Here is an 11,000-nt window from a genome sequence, read left to right as displayed (position 1 = left end):
TGGAAGGGATGAAAGTGGGATTGACATCCCTTCCGCCTGTCTATCAGGAACGGAAGGCTGCAGCTGCATGACCTGTTAACCTCATTATTTTTTGGAAGTTCAGCATTCATTTGGTAAACAAAGGCAGGATGAAACCTTCAGCTGGTATAAACCAGCATACCTCAGTTTTCAGAAATGAACCTTGCCAGATTAATCCATCAAAGGAATTGACCCGAAGTCATGGGAATTTATTACTGGAATACACGTCGAACATTTTTGGACGGTATTCCTTCTCTTGAAAACTCACTTTAAGTTTGGTGATCCTCCAGAGGCATTTGCAGAGACTGTTTTTTAATTAGTCTGAGATCAGGTAGATAGGAAAAAATCACTGGAATTGGCTGGAACTCCAGCAAGAAAAGACCTTATTTAGAGGAAGGGAAAACACTGCTGTATTGAAGTTGCCTTTACTTGGCAGAAAGAGGGGGAAGGAGGCTGTGAAATGAATGATTTGAGCCAAGGTGTTTTGTTTTAGTTCCGAAGGTTTTTTTAATCATTTGCACTACTATTATTGTGAAGCAATACAAAGATTTAAGGCAGCTCATGCAGCCACTTTGGAGGGGAGGTGGAGAGAGTCAGCAGATGCTGCAGACAGAAAACCAGCCTCCACCCGCAAGGTGAGAGGTGCGTGGTGGCTACGTGCAGATGGGCTCCTGCCAAGAAGCGTGTAGCAGCCTTGGAAATCTTCTAAAAGCTGGCTTGAGGCATGTGGTCTGTTTCTGTTGATACCTACACATTCCCTAACTAAGCAGTGATCGGCTTCTTAGACCGTTTCCTTTTTCGTACCCTCTGTCTTTGATACAATATCCGTGGAGCAGAGAGCCCTTCTGCCTGGTGATGTGGTCAGTTATAAAAGCAACATGCATTGATTTTGCTGTGTACACCTGTTTGGGATGCTCTCAAACTCAATGTTGACTCTATTTTTTTACATAAGAGGGCGATTCAGAGGGGAGCCAAAAGTTCCCAGAACTGATTTATTTACTCAGCGTACTGAAGGGGCACCAAGAAATCCTATAAAAGCAGCATGTTAAGAACTTTAAATCATGTACCTAAAGATTATTTTTTGTTTACCACACTAGGTACAAAGCGAGAGGTATAATAAGGAAATGCATGAAGTATACCCAGAACTTTTACTGTATTTGCAAGGAGAGAGTGAAAGCACAGCACTAGCATCTGGCTGTCTTTACTGAGGTTTAAGATTGCCACTTAGTTTTCCTGATATTGCCCTAAGCTTGACCAGTCCTATTTTTAAATTGGCATTTCTAGAATAAATAGTGCTTCACATTTTGTTATCAGGATCATTATAGTATCTCTGTTTGATTGTCTTTGTGTGACAAATTGTTGATTTTACACAATGAGGGTAAAAAACATATATGATTGAAACATAATGATACTGTTATCTAGAGTAAGACTTCCTTCATTAACCTTCGGCATAAAAAAAATTAGATGTCTAGTCTCAGTCTGTGCTCTATCATCAGTAGCCAGTAAAGAGAGAGGTGCTTCTAGAAGATGATTCATCCTATCCAAAAATAGGTGCCTAGGACTGACTAGATGTTTTTCCCGCTGGAGGTATCTTTCTCTCTCCATACAGTGAAGGAACCTGTATAACTGACTTGGCCAGGACACCTGCCTTTAAGATGGTTACATATTCGTGAGAAAGATCTGCTGAAAGGTATTTGGTTACAGTCCTTCTTTGTGGCTTCTCTATTACAGTCAAGGCTTTGGACCCAACTGGAGCTTTAACATGGTTGTAGCAAAATTGACAGAAATAGATAGTAAAGATAATTTCATTCCCAAGGAAAAAAAAATAAAGGAATGTTATATCTGTATGCACTGTGGTATAATTTTGCCCTCCACTGAGAAATGTGGGTGTGTGCAACAAAAACGGAAGTGAGCTATATGATTTCTGTCAACTGTCAAAAAAATCCCACATATTATAAATTGCAGAACTGAGACTCTTTGCGGCCAAACACATTGTGAGTGGTCCCGTTAAGCAAGTTGTAAAGATAAGGATAAAATCTAGTCAACCAGAATTCACAGCCCTGTTCCCTAGTCACTACAAGTAGATGCAATTTGTGTAATGGGCCTGTGCCCGTTCACATCTTTCTACAATTTGGCATCCAGTTGTGTGCCCCAACCTTCTCTTATAAAAGGCCCTGTATAAAAGACCTGGCCTTGCAATGAAGTGTGCACTGAGTGATGCCTGTGTGGACGAAAGGGAGCAGGAGTGCCTTAATGCAGATGGACATCTCTCTCCAGTCCAGAGATGCTGATCGTTTTGTGGGATCGGAGCTATCACGCAGCATGTTTTTGGATCTTGTAAGAGCCTCTGAAAGATGTGGCTTCCCACTGGATCTTCTGACATGACAAATTATAACTGTAAAGTATTATCTTCAACATTCAATTTATTACAGTGGCTTCTCGACACCTGGAGTTTTATTAAAATATTCTAATTTCTCCCTTTTTATCAGTAATTAAAACAAAAGTGGAACAACCCACCTTCTAAATGTGCTGCTTAGCAATTACTCCTGTAAAAAACCCTTTGTTGTCATTAATAAATAGATAGCCTCCTTTGCTAGGCCAGCAGAATAATTAAGCTGATCCATATATTAGGCTGATGTTTATGTCTCCTTTCTGATTCATCCCAGATATAGAAGAATAGGCTAAATGGCTGTTTCTGTCCCTTTAATATGGACATAAGCCAGGCCACTGGGACCATGCTATATCTCTTTGATGACCACCTAATCCCTCTGATGATACCAGGTGCAAGAATGGGGTAAATGACAGAGAAATTGCTAATGAGGAAATAAATCACGCAAGTTGGAACTCCTTAACATTAAATATTTACGTCACCATCCTTCATGAATGAAGATGCATTTCTGACTCAGAGAAAGATGCTTCATGAAGTTTTACTGCACCTCTTCAGCAGCTCTGTGAGCTCGTCAGCCCAGGGACAATTAGCTGCAGTCGCTGCTGCTGGAGTGAATCACTGCACGGCAGATATTCCCACAGTCAGTAGTCACACTGGCAGAGCTCAGAGTATTGACTGCTTCTGCTGCATTTTCCAGTGGTGGGATGTAACGTGTCACAATGTGTACATTCTCATTTTAATCACTAGCCATATCAGACTTCCTCCCCAAGAAAACACGATTCTAGGAGAATGGTGACTTTATCCCAGACTAATCACTCTGGCTTTAGAAATGCACTCATTATTTCAGAGCAAAAGCATCTCTTGTCCAGCATGCAGCGTCAGCACAGAGAGTTATTTTGGTCAGTATCCCATACAGAAAAGCTTTGCGTCATGTGGGTCTATACTGATTACAGATAACCCTGAGCTGAAATTAACTTGGTCCTGTGGATGAGGATGAGGTATCCTTTTGCTGCCCTCTTTCTTCTCTACTTGCAAACATATCTCCTGCATGTGTTAGTTTAGTCACTCCCACTTTCATCCAAGGAAGTCAACACTTGAAAATGCGGTGATATACTTTACATCAGATTATTTCAGAAAGATTCAGTGTATTCAAAGCCTCTTGAATCTGTAGCCTTACTAAATCTCAGCATAGACCAGATTTTCTTTTTTTGACAGACAGTTTTTTAAAGGTGTTTTCACATACATATAGAAATAATCTGTTCTGAATATTGGTCCCAGCAGACTTATTCCTAGAATAGATCTTCTGGTTTAACAGGTAAAGATAATCATGTTTTCCCTCATTGTACATAATGGAATTTATTTTCCATCAAAAACCACTTATTCTTCCCACATATGTATTCAAGACTGCTATTTTAATAAAGAAAAAATATCTGAACGGTTTTGATGACCACATTGCATTGAAACAGAGAGATCAAAAATATCAGCAGGCTGTCTTTATATTCCCCCATGATATTGTCATTTTAAGGACTGATGCAATTTGACATCAGGAGCATAAGGAGAATAGACAATAGCAACATAAGATGAGAATCATCAAAGACAGCTTTTTACGCAGCAGTTCTTATTCAAAGCACTTTTTATTTAATCTCACAGTGCCAATATCTGAAAATTATTTATTGGGCTTCTTGTAAACATCTTAAGCAACAATTAAATTACTACTCAGTATTAGAAATTAGGTAGGACAGAGAAAATAACGACTGAAAGAAACGATACATTGTCACATTGGCAAAGGATTAGCAGCAGGTGTTTTAATGATCCATGCTGTCGGGTGTATTCTTTGCTTTTTTTATTAATGGTCTGGAAAACTGAGTGAGCAGTGAGGTAAGAAACTTTGCAGATGACAAATGAAGGCCACTGAGGACTAGGGGTGGCTATGAAAACTTTTAGTAGACTCTAGGAAAGCAAGGCGAGATAGAAATGTGAGAGCAAGCAGAATCTTCTGTTCCAAATAAATACAAAATAATGAGATTTTGGGGGAAAAAGAAACAAAACCAAATGTCAGCTACCCTTAATAGCTGAAAATTACTCATGAAGAAAAGTGGGTCATCATTGGTGACAGTAAAAATCCCTAATTAAAATGCAGAGTTCTCCAAAAATAAAATTTTGTGTGTACTGCACAGCCCAGGATGGAAAATAGGCTCTGTAAATACTACCACACTGCTTTATAAACCAAGAGTGTTGGCATATCTGAAATACTGTATTCATTCTTGGTTATTTTCTTCTTGAAAGTATTCTGCAGAAATAGAAAGGTCTAGAAACGGGACACTGAAATAACGAGATAAAACTGTTCATAGGAAGAGAAATTGAAAAGATTGGAGCTGTCATTCAGAGACCAATAAAAGGAAAAACACTGGAGAGAGGGTAACTTTTTTACTTCAGCTTATTCTTTCTTCTCAAAAAGAACAAAAGCAATTTAATTATACCGAGCATGTAAAATAGATCAAAGAGGACTCTCCTTTGCATCGTAAGGTTAATGACGAGATTTTCTCGCTACAAGATAGGATTGAGCCCAGGAGTCATCCTGTGGGGAGGCTGCTCCGTGAACTCCCATTTCTGCCTCTTTTTCTTCTTCTCTGGCAACTTTTGGTCCTGTCCACTCTCAGAGGCTGGGTATTGAACTAAGTGAACCACTGCCCAGCGACTAACACGGCGCTATTCCTACAGTCAACATCAGCCCCCTATACCTTACACTGGGAAATATTTGCAGTTTGATTTATAGTGTAGGTTCATTTACAGCTAAAAATACTGCCAATCCGCGGGGAATTGTAACAGACAAACTGCAGGGGTGGCACCTGCCAACGCATTTTTCTTAAATTACTCTAGGTAGCTGATCCTGAACGCAACCAGCTAGAGGGCCCAAATTATTATAATACTGTTTTTCACCTCCCTTCTGTGGATTTGAGACTTCAAGACTGTGATTAATTAAGCCTTTCAACTACCCTTATGTCCTAGGTATTATTAGACTGATGCCTAATGCAACCTTTTCAAGGTCACAGTGTAAATAGCTAGTTCTGCCAGTGATAAATCTCTGAGCTTGTCTTGAAAATCACACTGCTGCTTTAGCTACGAGCCCAATCCTTCCACAGTAATGTCTCTTTCTTACTCCTCTAGGAATTTCCAGTCATGGCACTGCAATCGTTTGTAACGATTTTTTTGCATCAAAAATCATCTTGCAGTCTCGCATCATACTTGGCATATCAATGACTCTTGGCCAAGATTTTTTGACATACGTGTCAACTCACCTGTGTCTTACACCTCATCTTCTAAGTAAATGGACAATTCCAGCTGGGTTGAACATAGCACAGGAGAGAGATCTTGGGACTCGCACTGACATAACATCGTTTCCAACCTTACAAATGCCTTATGGAAATCCCATTGACTTAGAAAGAGAACACAACATTTTCATTTTTAAAGGAGAACTACATAGTTTAGCAAGGTATTGCAAAGGTGCAAAAGCCCATATAAGCCAGCGGAAGGTCCTATTGACCTTGATGAACTCCACATTTTGGTTCTTCACTTTGTGAGTGCCTTAGCAGTAATGTTATCACTGAAATGGCTTCAAACTCATTTTGGTGGTTCAAGAATTATATTTTTTGTTTCCATGGTGCTTCTTTATGCAACCATCTAAAAATGGCTCTTGTTCTCCTCAGCTGCTTGCATACTGACCAGACCTTAGGAACACAGTTAAAGATTGCAAGGCAATGAAATTATCAATTTCATGGCATGAGTTCTTGGGTGAGGTGGCTGAAGTTGGGACACACATTTTTCCCAGCTGCAGAGCAGAAAATGTAAACTTTTGACCATCTGAATGTTGTCTGAATGTCATTAATTTCAACAGTTCAGGTTCTTTCTGTCTGGAAAGGGACCAGTGATTTGCAATGCCTTCTATTTAGGTGACCACCTCAAGTAACCATTGATTTTTCCAAAAGTGAATACTCATCACTCAATGAAAACCAGGCCCTGTTAGAATAATACCATCTGCATTCTCCATGGTCAGTAGTACCCTTGGAAAATCCCAATTTATCTTTTCATAGAATCATAGGATCGTTATGGCTGGAAAAGGCCTTTAAGATCATCAAGTCCAACTGTTATCAAAGCTACCAGGCCCGCTTCTAAACCATGTCCCTGAGCACCATATCTAGACAGCTTTTAAATACATCCAAGGATGGTGATTCAACCACTTCCCTGGGCGGCCTGTGCCACTCTTTGATAACCCTTTCAGTGTAGAAGTTTTTCCTAATGTCTAACCTACACCTCGCCTGGCTCAACTTGTCCTATCGGTTATAACTTGTGAGAAGAGACCAACCCCCACCTCTCTACAACCTCCTTTCAGGTAGTTGTAAAGAGCAATAAGGTCTCCCCTCAGCCTCCTTTCCTTCAGCCTAAACAACCCCAAGTCCCTCAACCGCTCCTCATAAGACTTATTCCCAAGACCTTTCACCAGCTTCATTGCCCTGATATTTTTTCGCTCTGCTGAAATTCCAGAAAGGAGCTAGGCAGAGCAAATATGGGTCAGAGAACTGGGAAAGGCAGGGATGTTTATACTACCGTGGTCCCAATCTGACTTCTTTTCCAATGTGATTTAGTAGTAGTGTTTAGTTTACAGCTGGGAGAGGGTAGTGTTAAATATAAAATTGTGTGCAGTCCCATTCATAGTGAATAAATTCAAATAGAAATAACACCACAATCTGCTGTGATACCAATTAGCCTCTCCATTGGAGTCTCATGAAAAGGACCCAGACACAGAAGGGACATTTGTTGGACCCTTGGTGTCCAGGCCAAGGCAGCAGGAGTGGCAGAAGAGATACTTCTGTTGTCACTTGACCTCCTAAATACTGAATAAATAATCAGAAGCACTCATGAGCATTTAGATTACTAAGAGGAAAGAAAAGCTAAACTAAATCAGCAGGGATATCATTAAAAATTATTGATTGAATGCTGTATGCACTGCCAGTACTTACAAGAGATTTTGTTTTTGTCTTACAGCCTAATTTTGGTGGAGTGATGTATGTAGGGTCTCTCCCCCTGGCTGGCACTGCTCTCCAGAAGTACTTTGTCACTCCATCTTACAGCTCCATGCTACGAACACGTCACTTGCTCTAGCTTCCAGCACTGCTCCCATGAACAGGAAGAGATTGTCCGGGCCTTCAGAAAGAAAAAAAAAAAAAATCCTTTGCAAACAGTTGTGCAGGTTGTTGCTTCAAGAAATTAGGAGATTTGGCTCCATGGTGACACCAGAGACTGTCAACCTTATTAGTACAGACTGATATGTCCCATAAAGTTTACTTTAACGGTTCTTGCCACCAGCATTTCACAGTAATTCTGTATTTGTACTGATGCACGCTGAGGTGTATATAGTTTATAAACTTTGTACATATACATGCATGTATGTAATGTTTAAGAGAAAAAAAACATTGCTATGTAGGTCAGTGATTTTACCTCTAGAGCTCTTTAGAAGCAACAGCCATTTTGCCCACAGAAGCAAGGGATATTGAAAAGATTTTGCAGTTACTGTCTCGCCTGCAGTCGCTGTTTGCTTTCTGCTGTTGCCTTATAAGCTACTGGCAAGCCTTCCACTGGAGTGGAAGCTGCTCATATATTCAAACGGGTAGGCAGAACTGGTCAGAGGGGGTGTAATGATCAGATTAGCTGAGTCATAACGGCCAACCAAAGCTATACGTATATATCATGGCTCCCCTTCAAAGAAACTCTCCTAATCAGATCTGTCCGCGGGAACATGTTTATCCCGGCTGGAGCTTGGCTTTCGAAGCAATTTTTTTTAGATTCCAGCTCCCTGTAAACCTGGGAGTACTGAGATCCCAAAGGCCCTTTTGATTCTACACATTATGAGAACGTTATGAAATTTGAGTCCCGACTCTAAATGCCTGGTTGTCCTCCAGACATGGAAAGCTGTGGTTCAGCCTCAATTCTGCTGTCAGCAAGAAAAACTTGCTCCAGTTCTTTCCGCAGATCTTTACAGATTTATTTTTTTTTCACAGACTTTATTAAACAAGTCCCATAGCTTTGAGCATCTTCTCTAGATTATGAAATCATCCCCTTATGTGAATGACAGAGAACAGCTGCCCCGGAGGAGGCTACAGAGGTGCGTGGTTCCTGCCACCTGGAGAACTGCTTGTGCTTCTTCTCAGTGATGAGGGATGAAGACAGTTTTCGCAGGCTTGCGGTCTGCATCCCCAGAGGTGTGTTGCTGACCTCACTGATTTTTACATTCCAGTGAATGACCCGACCCGTATAGCAGCAACAAAGCCAGAGAAGCTCAAAGCTTTCAACTGATGACCCTGAAATGTGAGGAGAAAGTCAGCTGAAGTCATATAGGAGGAGGCAAAACAATTCCCATTTCCTGTCTCTGAAGTCCAGCTTTCTCCTTGGCTGCTTGCATTTGAATCTTTCCCCAACATTAACCCCTGCAGCACCATTCAGGTGACCTGCTCGGATCCTTTAAGGCGTAATGTGGATAAATATTTGTGAATAGGTGATTCTGGAGTTTTTCCTCCAAAATTTGTGTCTGTGGATTGCACCAGCGCATCAGGTAAGCTCTCTCTTCCTTCCCAGACAGCCTGTCCATCCCAGTTCTGCAGAAGCAATGCATCTTTCAGCTAATAAGACAGTGCAGCAGTTTTGAGCCAATGAGCTCAACTTCTTGCTGTTTATTTGCAAAAACAAAGTCAACTTTTTTGTCTGGATTTTGAGAGGTGCCTTTAAATCCTGAGTCTAACACACGTGCAGCAGAGAAAAGGAAAAGACCTGGAAACAGTGAGGTTTACCCCCAAACCTATGGAGATATTTAAAGCACAGTTTTGGAAGCAGCTTTAACCGAGAAGCCAAAAAATCTCTGCTACGCTTCAGTAGCACAGAGGGAGCCGTACGCTTCCCTGTAAGCCAGGAAGAAAAAGCGCATCTCGCCTCACTAAAGCCATGCCCGGTTGCTCTGTGCTTTGCTTTGCACTGCATTTGTAGCCTCGCATTTGTCAGCTTTTCTTCCCTTTTGTTTTGCCAGGCTGTTACTGCTGCATAGAAGTCAATAAACACGTTTCAAGTACTTTTTGGTTTGTGATTATGATAGAGTGTTGCCATTAAGTTCTTTTTTCCATATGCTGGTTCATCCAGAGGGATCTTTTAGCTTCTGTTAAACTCGCTATTTTTACAGTAAGCCATGTGCTCACTAAGAAGAGCAAGGACCATGAGGCTCCAGTTACCAGTGGTGGTGTTACCGTGAGTATTCAACACCTAAAAGGAACATGGAACCAGGGAAGGGAAAGCAGGGAAGATGATCCAGTTCACTCCTTCAAGACAGCAGCCCCTGATGCCATTTTATAACCCTGTGCTCTTTCTTTATCCCCAGGATGACAGATAACACAGTAACCTGTCTTTTACCACTGCTGAGTTCCCTTACCTGTAGCACTGGCTGTGCCGACCCCTGGCAGCCCCGCCGCTGGCTGATTTCTTGTGTGCACCTCTTTGTGAGGTCCAGCTCTCTAGCAGAGAGCTTTGCTCAGACCTGTGAAGTTCCTGAGCCCATTAATTTGAGTCGGCATCGCACTGGCTTCAGCACAGCCAACGTAGCAGCAAATATCCCTCTCTTTCTCCTCACTCTTCCAGCCGCAGCATCATGCCAGGGGCGCTAGTGCAGATTATTCTGCAGGCTAGACTAAAAACATGCTTATGTGTTATTTCTGTGTCAGTCAGCCCCTCTTTTTCTGATATGCACAGGGATGGTATCAACACAAGGAGGGAAAAGGAATTGTTTAGGGTGGGACGAAGCGTAACTAGGGGCAATGGGAGGAAACAGCAGAGAAATGTCTAGGCTGACTATCAAGAAAAACATCCTAACGTTGAAGCCCAAAAAGGCTGTTTAATGATCTCCCAAAGGAGGTAGTAGGAACCTTTATCAATGAGTCATTTCCAACTGTGAAGGACAAAGCTCTGAGTGTGGGGAATAGTCATGTGTTGGCAGGGCATGAAGGGTCTTTCCCATTCCTCGTTGCTGACTCCTTGCCCTCACCCTTCTGAAAGAAACAGAGCCTGAAAAACACAACGTGAGCAGTGGTTTCCTAACACATAAACAAAAAGAAAAACAAGATCCTTAAGCGATCCTTTGAGATTGGGAGCCTGGGAAATGCTTTTTAAATTAGCTTCAATAACATGACAGATGATAACAAGTTTTAGAGTCATTTTCTTTCTTTTTTTTTCAGCCGTGTTGCCAGAGCGTGTGTCTATCCTGGCAGCAGCTTTCTTGCAAATTAATGAAACATCAAGGCTGCACTACCAGCCAGATTGGAGTAGTGTATTTCCAGGATAGAGCTTGAACTGGCAGATTGTCAGCTGCTACAAATCAATTAAGTTCCCTTGATTCCTGCGCAGGGGGGCACCAACTTACAGCTGCAGTGGATCTGGCCCATTTCATGTTGGAATAGAAATATTGCTTTCATTTTACTGAGCGCTGGACTATTTAAAATTTAAATGCTGTTAAAATTTAAAATCCCTATTTAATTTAAAATTCCCTTTGCAGTTCCTT

The sequence above is a fragment of the Charadrius vociferus genome, unplaced genomic scaffold (genome assembly GCF_000708025.1).
Source record: "Charadrius vociferus isolate BGI_N301 unplaced genomic scaffold, ASM70802v2 scaffold90, whole genome shotgun sequence".
Classification (NCBI taxonomy): Eukaryota; Metazoa; Chordata; class Aves; order Charadriiformes; family Charadriidae; genus Charadrius; species Charadrius vociferus.
The sequence above is the reverse complement of the archived record's forward strand: the minus strand, read 5'-3'. Positions refer to the sequence as shown.